Source organism: Triticum dicoccoides, chromosome 7A (assembly GCF_002162155.2).
Source record: "Triticum dicoccoides isolate Atlit2015 ecotype Zavitan chromosome 7A, WEW_v2.0, whole genome shotgun sequence".
NCBI lineage: Eukaryota > Viridiplantae > Streptophyta > Magnoliopsida > Poales > Poaceae > Triticum > Triticum dicoccoides.
In genome coordinates this window covers 172,077,372-172,083,847 of record NC_041392.1, presented here as the reverse complement: position 1 = coordinate 172,083,847, position 6,476 = coordinate 172,077,372, and positions in this window count along the sequence as shown.

The window sequence follows — 6,476 nt, the reverse complement described above, 5'->3', positions numbered from 1 at the left end:
AACTTGGCGTAGAACTGATGTTCTCTGAGCTTATCAAGAACCAAACGCAAATGCTTGGCATGATCTTCCTTGTTTTTCGAGAAAACCAGAATGTCGTCGAGATAGACCAAAACGAAGTCATTGGTGTAGGTGTTGAAGATGAAGTTCATCATGCGAGAGAACGTCGGAGGAGCGTTGGCGAGGCCAAAAGACATGACAGTGTATTCATATGAACCAAAGCTTGTTCTGAATGCTGTCTTGGGAATATCTTCTTCACGAATGCGAATCTGATGATAACCCATATGGAGATCAAGCTTGGAGAATACTTGGGCACCTTTGAGTTGTTCGAACAGCTCATTGATGTTGGGAAGTGGGTATTTGTTCTTGATGGTCTTCTTGTTCACTGGACGGTAATCAACACAAAGTCGGTCCGTTCCATCCTTCTTCTTCACAAAAAGAACACCACAACCCCATGGAGAAGAACTAGGCCGGATGAGACCCATTTTCTCTTGCATATCGAGTTGCTTCTTCAGCTCTTTCAACTCTTCTGGTCCAAGCTTGTAAGGACGCTTGCACACAGGTTCCGTACCAGGCTCAAGATCAATAACGAATTCAACTGGCCGGTGCGGAGGCATTCCTGGAAGCTCTTCTGGAAAGACGTCTTGATATTTGCAAACGACTGGAATTTGAGAGATAGCATCCAATTCACCCTTCTCATTGAGAGAAAACAGACGGATAGTATCATCACGAGCGGCAAAGACAATTACATCCTCAGACGAATGAGTCAATTGAATCTGCCTGGCTGCACAATCAAGATGTGCCTTGTGCTTAGAAAGCCAATCCATTCCGAGAATAAGATCAATATCCGAGTTACCAAGAACCACCGGAGAAGAGAGAAACTTGTAATCGGCCAACGTGATAGAGACATCTGGGACGCAATTGTTAGAAGTCATTTGCTTGCCCGAAGACACAATCTTCAATGGAACAGGAATCCTTTCGGTCACAAAATCATGCTTGGCCACAAATGGAGTTGAAATAAAAGAAAGCGATGCACCAATGTCAAAAAGAACTTTTGCAGGAACATCGTTAACAGGAAGGTTACCCATGATCACATCTGGTGAGTCCGCTGCCTGAGCTGCATTCAGCAAATTGACCTTGGCGTGCTTGGGGTTATGCTTGACCACAGCTGTACTTGTCGATCTGACAGGAGGAGGAGGAGGAAGACGCCTCTGGTTGAAACACTTGTTGGCATAGTGACCCTTCTGTTGGCACTAGTTGCACGTGACCTCTGAAAGCGGACAGTGATACGGAGCACTCGATCTTGGAGCTTGAGACGAAGTCTTGTTCTGAAAGCCAGGGTTGGGTGGATGGGAAGAACCACTGCCACCTTTGCTCTTCTGCTGATACGGCTGACGGAACGGAGGAGGAGGAAGCCAAAACTTCTGCTGCTTGGCCACTTGAGTAGAGGAAGAAGGAGTAACATCTCTGACTCGCTTCTTGGAAGCATCACACCTCAACTGAGCAGCCTCTTGCTTTAGTGCCATGTTGTAGAACTCATCGTATCTCAAGGGCTCAAAGAGAACAAGAGTTAGCTGAATTTCTTCTCTGAGACCACCCCTGAACTGATATATCATGCTCTTCTCATCAGGGACGTCCTGCTTAGCAAAGCGGGCGAGCTTCTGAAACAACTTGTTGTAGTCATAGACAGACAAAGAGCCTTGCTTCAGATTGCGGAATTCCTCATGCTTGCTTTCAACCACGCTCTGGGGAATATGATGAGCTCGGAAATCTCGACGGAAATCATCCCAAGTGATAACACGTCCACCTCTGGAATCCTTGTATTGCTGGAACCATTCTACAGCTTGATCTTTGAGTTGGAAGGAAGCGAACTTAACAAAGTCCTCAGGCCTGACGATACTGCACTCGAAATGCTTGCACAGATCCACAAGCCAATCGTCAGCATCGGTTGCCTCAACACAATTGCTGAAAGTCTTTGGCCCATTAGCAAGGAACTGGTTGAGTGTAGCAAAGTGACTCTGATTGCTGCCTTGATTCCCTTGACTACCTTGATTGCGCTCTTGAAGAATTTGCATGATCAGCTGTGTGTTTGCATTGGTTGCGGCCATCACAGCTTGCCATGCCTCTGGAGGAGGTGGAGGTGGTGGCGGATCAGGATTCGGAGTCGTGTGCGTTGGAGGAGCCATCCTGAAGAGGTTGACCACCATTAACATATTGACAGATAAATATTGAAGCTGAATCCAACGGAATGGAAATTGCAACATATAGTCTTCACATCCGAACAAAATGAACGAATGCATTCCTATTGAAATGGTCACATATCCATAAATTGAGAAGCCACATAGAATTAAGGTAGATAAATAAATCAACAAGGTACGGATCAAGAACGAATAATCGGTAAGAAATCTCAATCTCAAACCAATATCCGTGAAAGAAGAACTAGAGCTACAAGAATTCCCACCTATGAAACTCCCGAACCTTTCCGGTTATGCAATCAGGTGTTGGGGATACAGGGGAAGCATAATATCTCACCCAAACTAGCAAATCCTACATCCAGCTGTATCCATCCTTCAACATATAACCAAGAAAACTTTGGAAATCATCTACCTCAACCTTCGAAAAGCATCCGTTATACGAGTTATGGCGATACTCCCGAACTCCCGCCCCAGTACTGGGTGGCGTCGAGGTTATCTCACCAACGAACTGCATAAAAGATATTTTTGATGTCGGCGTACTAGACTCGGGTATTCCAGAACTGTAACGATAAAATTATGATGACAACACCTCAGAGCTCAACTCCCCGGGACACTTCCACTAAACCCCTGACAGGAGGCACCAAGACAATGTTCTCATCATAAAACCATCGGAACGATTCCAAGATACCCGCGTGATCCTAAATTTTTTTTAGTGAAATTTGAGAAGAGAAGAGTCAAAACTCTACGTTAGGAAGCCTTACCAGAGCGATGAGGAGACTGGGAAGTAAAAAGAATTCCTAATCTCTCCGATATATAATTCCTAAAAGACTCAAAACATTTTTCTAGACACAACTCGGCCGCTAAAAACGATCAAGCAATGGGGCTCCTAAGGTCGGGGAAGGCTCTGATTACCAACTTATAACACCCTCGATGTGACTATAACTCCCACGTGTCGAGGCACGACTTAGAGACATAATCGCATTGAAGGCATATGTCGCAAGTTAGGCAATCTTCACAACATCCCATGTAATATGATAATAAAAGGGGAGATAACATAGTTGGCTTACACTCGCCACGTCAATCAAGTACATAAATAATATTACATCATCCAAACACTCATGGCCCGACTACGGCGCCAAAATAAAAGAGAACCCAACAAGCGACAACGGTCCCGTTCACCCCAAACTGGGCACCACTAGTGATCATCAGGAAAGGAAACATTGTATCGTTGAGAGTCTTCGTCGAACTCCCACTTGAGCTCATACGCGTCTCCTGGAGCGGAGTCATCAGGCCCTGCATCTGGTGTAATGGTAATCTTTGAGCCACAGGGACTCAGCAATCTCGCACCCTCGCGATCAAGACTATTCAAGCTTATAGGAAAGGCAAGGTAAAAATATGAGTGGAGCTGCAGCAAGCTACTAGCAAGTATGGTGGCTAACTTATTCGCAAAAGAGAGCGAGAAGAGGAGGCGAAGCACGAGCGAGAAGCTAGAGAACAACCTGCGCAAACATTACTCCAACACCATGTCCACTTCCCGGACTCCGCCGAGAAGAGGTCATCACGGTAACACACTCGGTTGATTCATTTTAATTAAATTAAGGTTCAAGTTATCTACAACCGGACATTAACAAATTCTCATCTGCCCATGACCGCGGGCACGGCTTTCGAAAGTTCAATCCCTGCAGGGGAGTCCCAACTTAGCCCATGACAAGCTCTCACGGTCAACGAAGGAATAGACCTCCTCCCAAGACGTTCCGATCAGACTCGGTATCTCGGTAATTCAAGACACTTCAACAGGTTAAAACAAATCCAGCAACACCGCCCAAATGTGCCGACAAATCCCGATATGATCTGCACATATCTCTTTCTCAGGGCACACTCAGATGAACATTACGTACAACTAAAACCAACCCTCAAGTTGCCCCGAGGTGGCGCTGCAAGTGGCTCTATTTGGACCAACACTCAGAGGAGCACTGGCCCGGGGGGGTTTAAAATAAGATGACCCTCGGGCTCTGGAAACCCAAGGGAAAAAGAGGCTAGGTGGCAAATGGTAAGACCAATGTTGGGCATTGCTGGAAAAGCTTTAAACAAGGCGAAATATCAAGGGGTTCCCATTATAACCCAACCGCGTAAGGAACGCAAAAACCGGAAACATAACACCGATATGACGGAAACTAGGGCGGCAAGAGTGGAACAAAACACTAGGAGAGAGGCCGAGCCTTCCACCCTTTACCAAGTATACAGATGCATTAAGATAACAAGGCAATATAATGATATCCCAACAAGTAAATAAAAGATGTTCCAACAAGGAACGGCCTCCAATCTTCACCTGCAACTAGCAACGCTATAAGAGGGGCTGAGCAAAGCGGTAACATAGCCAATCAACGGTTTGCTAGGACAATGGTGGGTTAGAGGTTTGACATGGCAATTTGGGAGGCTTGTAAGCAAGTGGTAGGCATCATAGCAATGCCATAGCAAAAGAGCGAGCAAACTAGCATAGCAAAGATAGTAGTGATTTCGAGGGTATGATCATCTTGCCGCACAGTTGTCAGAGTTGACTGGATCCTCGAAAGCAAACTCAACGGGTTCCTCGTTAGCGAACTCGTCTCCCGACTCTACCCAAACAAGACAAACAAGCAACAAGGATACAATCAACCACGTGCAAACTCAGATAACACGATGCAAAGATGATATGCTATGCGGGATGCGATGCGGGATGCAAAATGCAAGATATGACAGGAAATGCATGAACCTGGCCTCAACTTGGAATTCTAAGTGTTCCACTGGAAAGATGAGATGAAATCTCTTGAAAACGATATAAAGAACGCCGGAATCGGAGTTACGGTTTGGAAATGGCAAGCGATTCAAAAATGACACCGGTCTGGGATTTACAGCAAGTAGGCATCTAAATGCAACGAAATGAACATGCTACAACACCCAAACATGGCAACAAAAGACATGGCAGGGAAGCATTCAAGATGCTTAACAAAAGTCTAGCACTGAGCTATGGCCAATTCATCCATTAGGAGGTCCAAACAAGCATGGCAAAAACGCAAATGGTAAAACAGATCTCAGACTTAGTGAAATTAACACTTGTCTGGAATTTCAGATCATATAGCCCTCTTCGGAGCAACAAAACAACATGCTACATGACCTGAACATGACAAAGAAAGACATGGCATGGAGCTACTCAACAAGCTTAACAAAAGTCCCTTAGTGACCTTGAGTCAAAAGGGATCACAAAATATAATAACAAGCACACGAACATAGCAAAAAACATAATCAGTTTTCAGACATTGAAAACTGGGACATGCTGAAACATAACTCACGAAGGCATGTTTACGAGCTCGATGCACTCACCACGGTGCAAGTCATGGCAAGACAAGCATATATCCCTTAAGAAGGCACAAAATGCAAGCTAAACATGGCAAGAACAATGGCATAGCATGCACGGATCAACTACAATAACATCGGCAAAATCGCAAACAAGTTGACGATCTGCCCAGATTCACAACGAAGCAAAAGTAGAGCTCGATTGACTCAAGCTAGGGTGCTTCATAATTACAAACAAAGACATCAATGGATAGAGCACTACAATATTAACAAAACTCCCTTACTGATCATCCTCAAAAGAGGCATGGATCACTAGGAAATAACATGAACATATGTCATCATGAACTAAACAATCCCAGGACTTAGTAAAATTACAAAGTCCCTGAAAACAGAATTAGCAAGTGCACCACTTTGCAAGCTTGCACAAGTCACCACACACATCCTAAAAATATATGGGTTGCACCTCTGGAAAGATGACAAAACCCTTAACAAAACACATGTAGAACTCACGGGCATAGCATGCACACAATAATCATGGCAAAAATGACAAAAGTGCTAAACGGAGTAACAGATCTGACAATTAACTCAAGTAGCCCTCTTCTAACAGATTTTCGGGCATCGTGTTGAGCTCAAATGAAAATGATGCAATGGAATGAAATTATGTACTCTCTGAGATGAACATTTTGATATGCTATATGCCCAAATCAGAGCTACGGATGCAAAGTTACGGGGCCGCGAACAGGGGAATATGAACTAAAAATATCCGGGACTTAGTGAAAAAAACTACCCCTAGGGTTTACTGTAGCAACCCCGATCCAGATCGGATCTCGCGGCACTGTAGCTGGCCGGACCCGAGTTTGCGGGAGCCGGCATGGAGGAGGGAGGAGGCGGCCGGCGAGGGCGCGGTCGCCGGTGGCTGAGGCGGCGGCGGCGGCCGGAGCTGGGGCGACG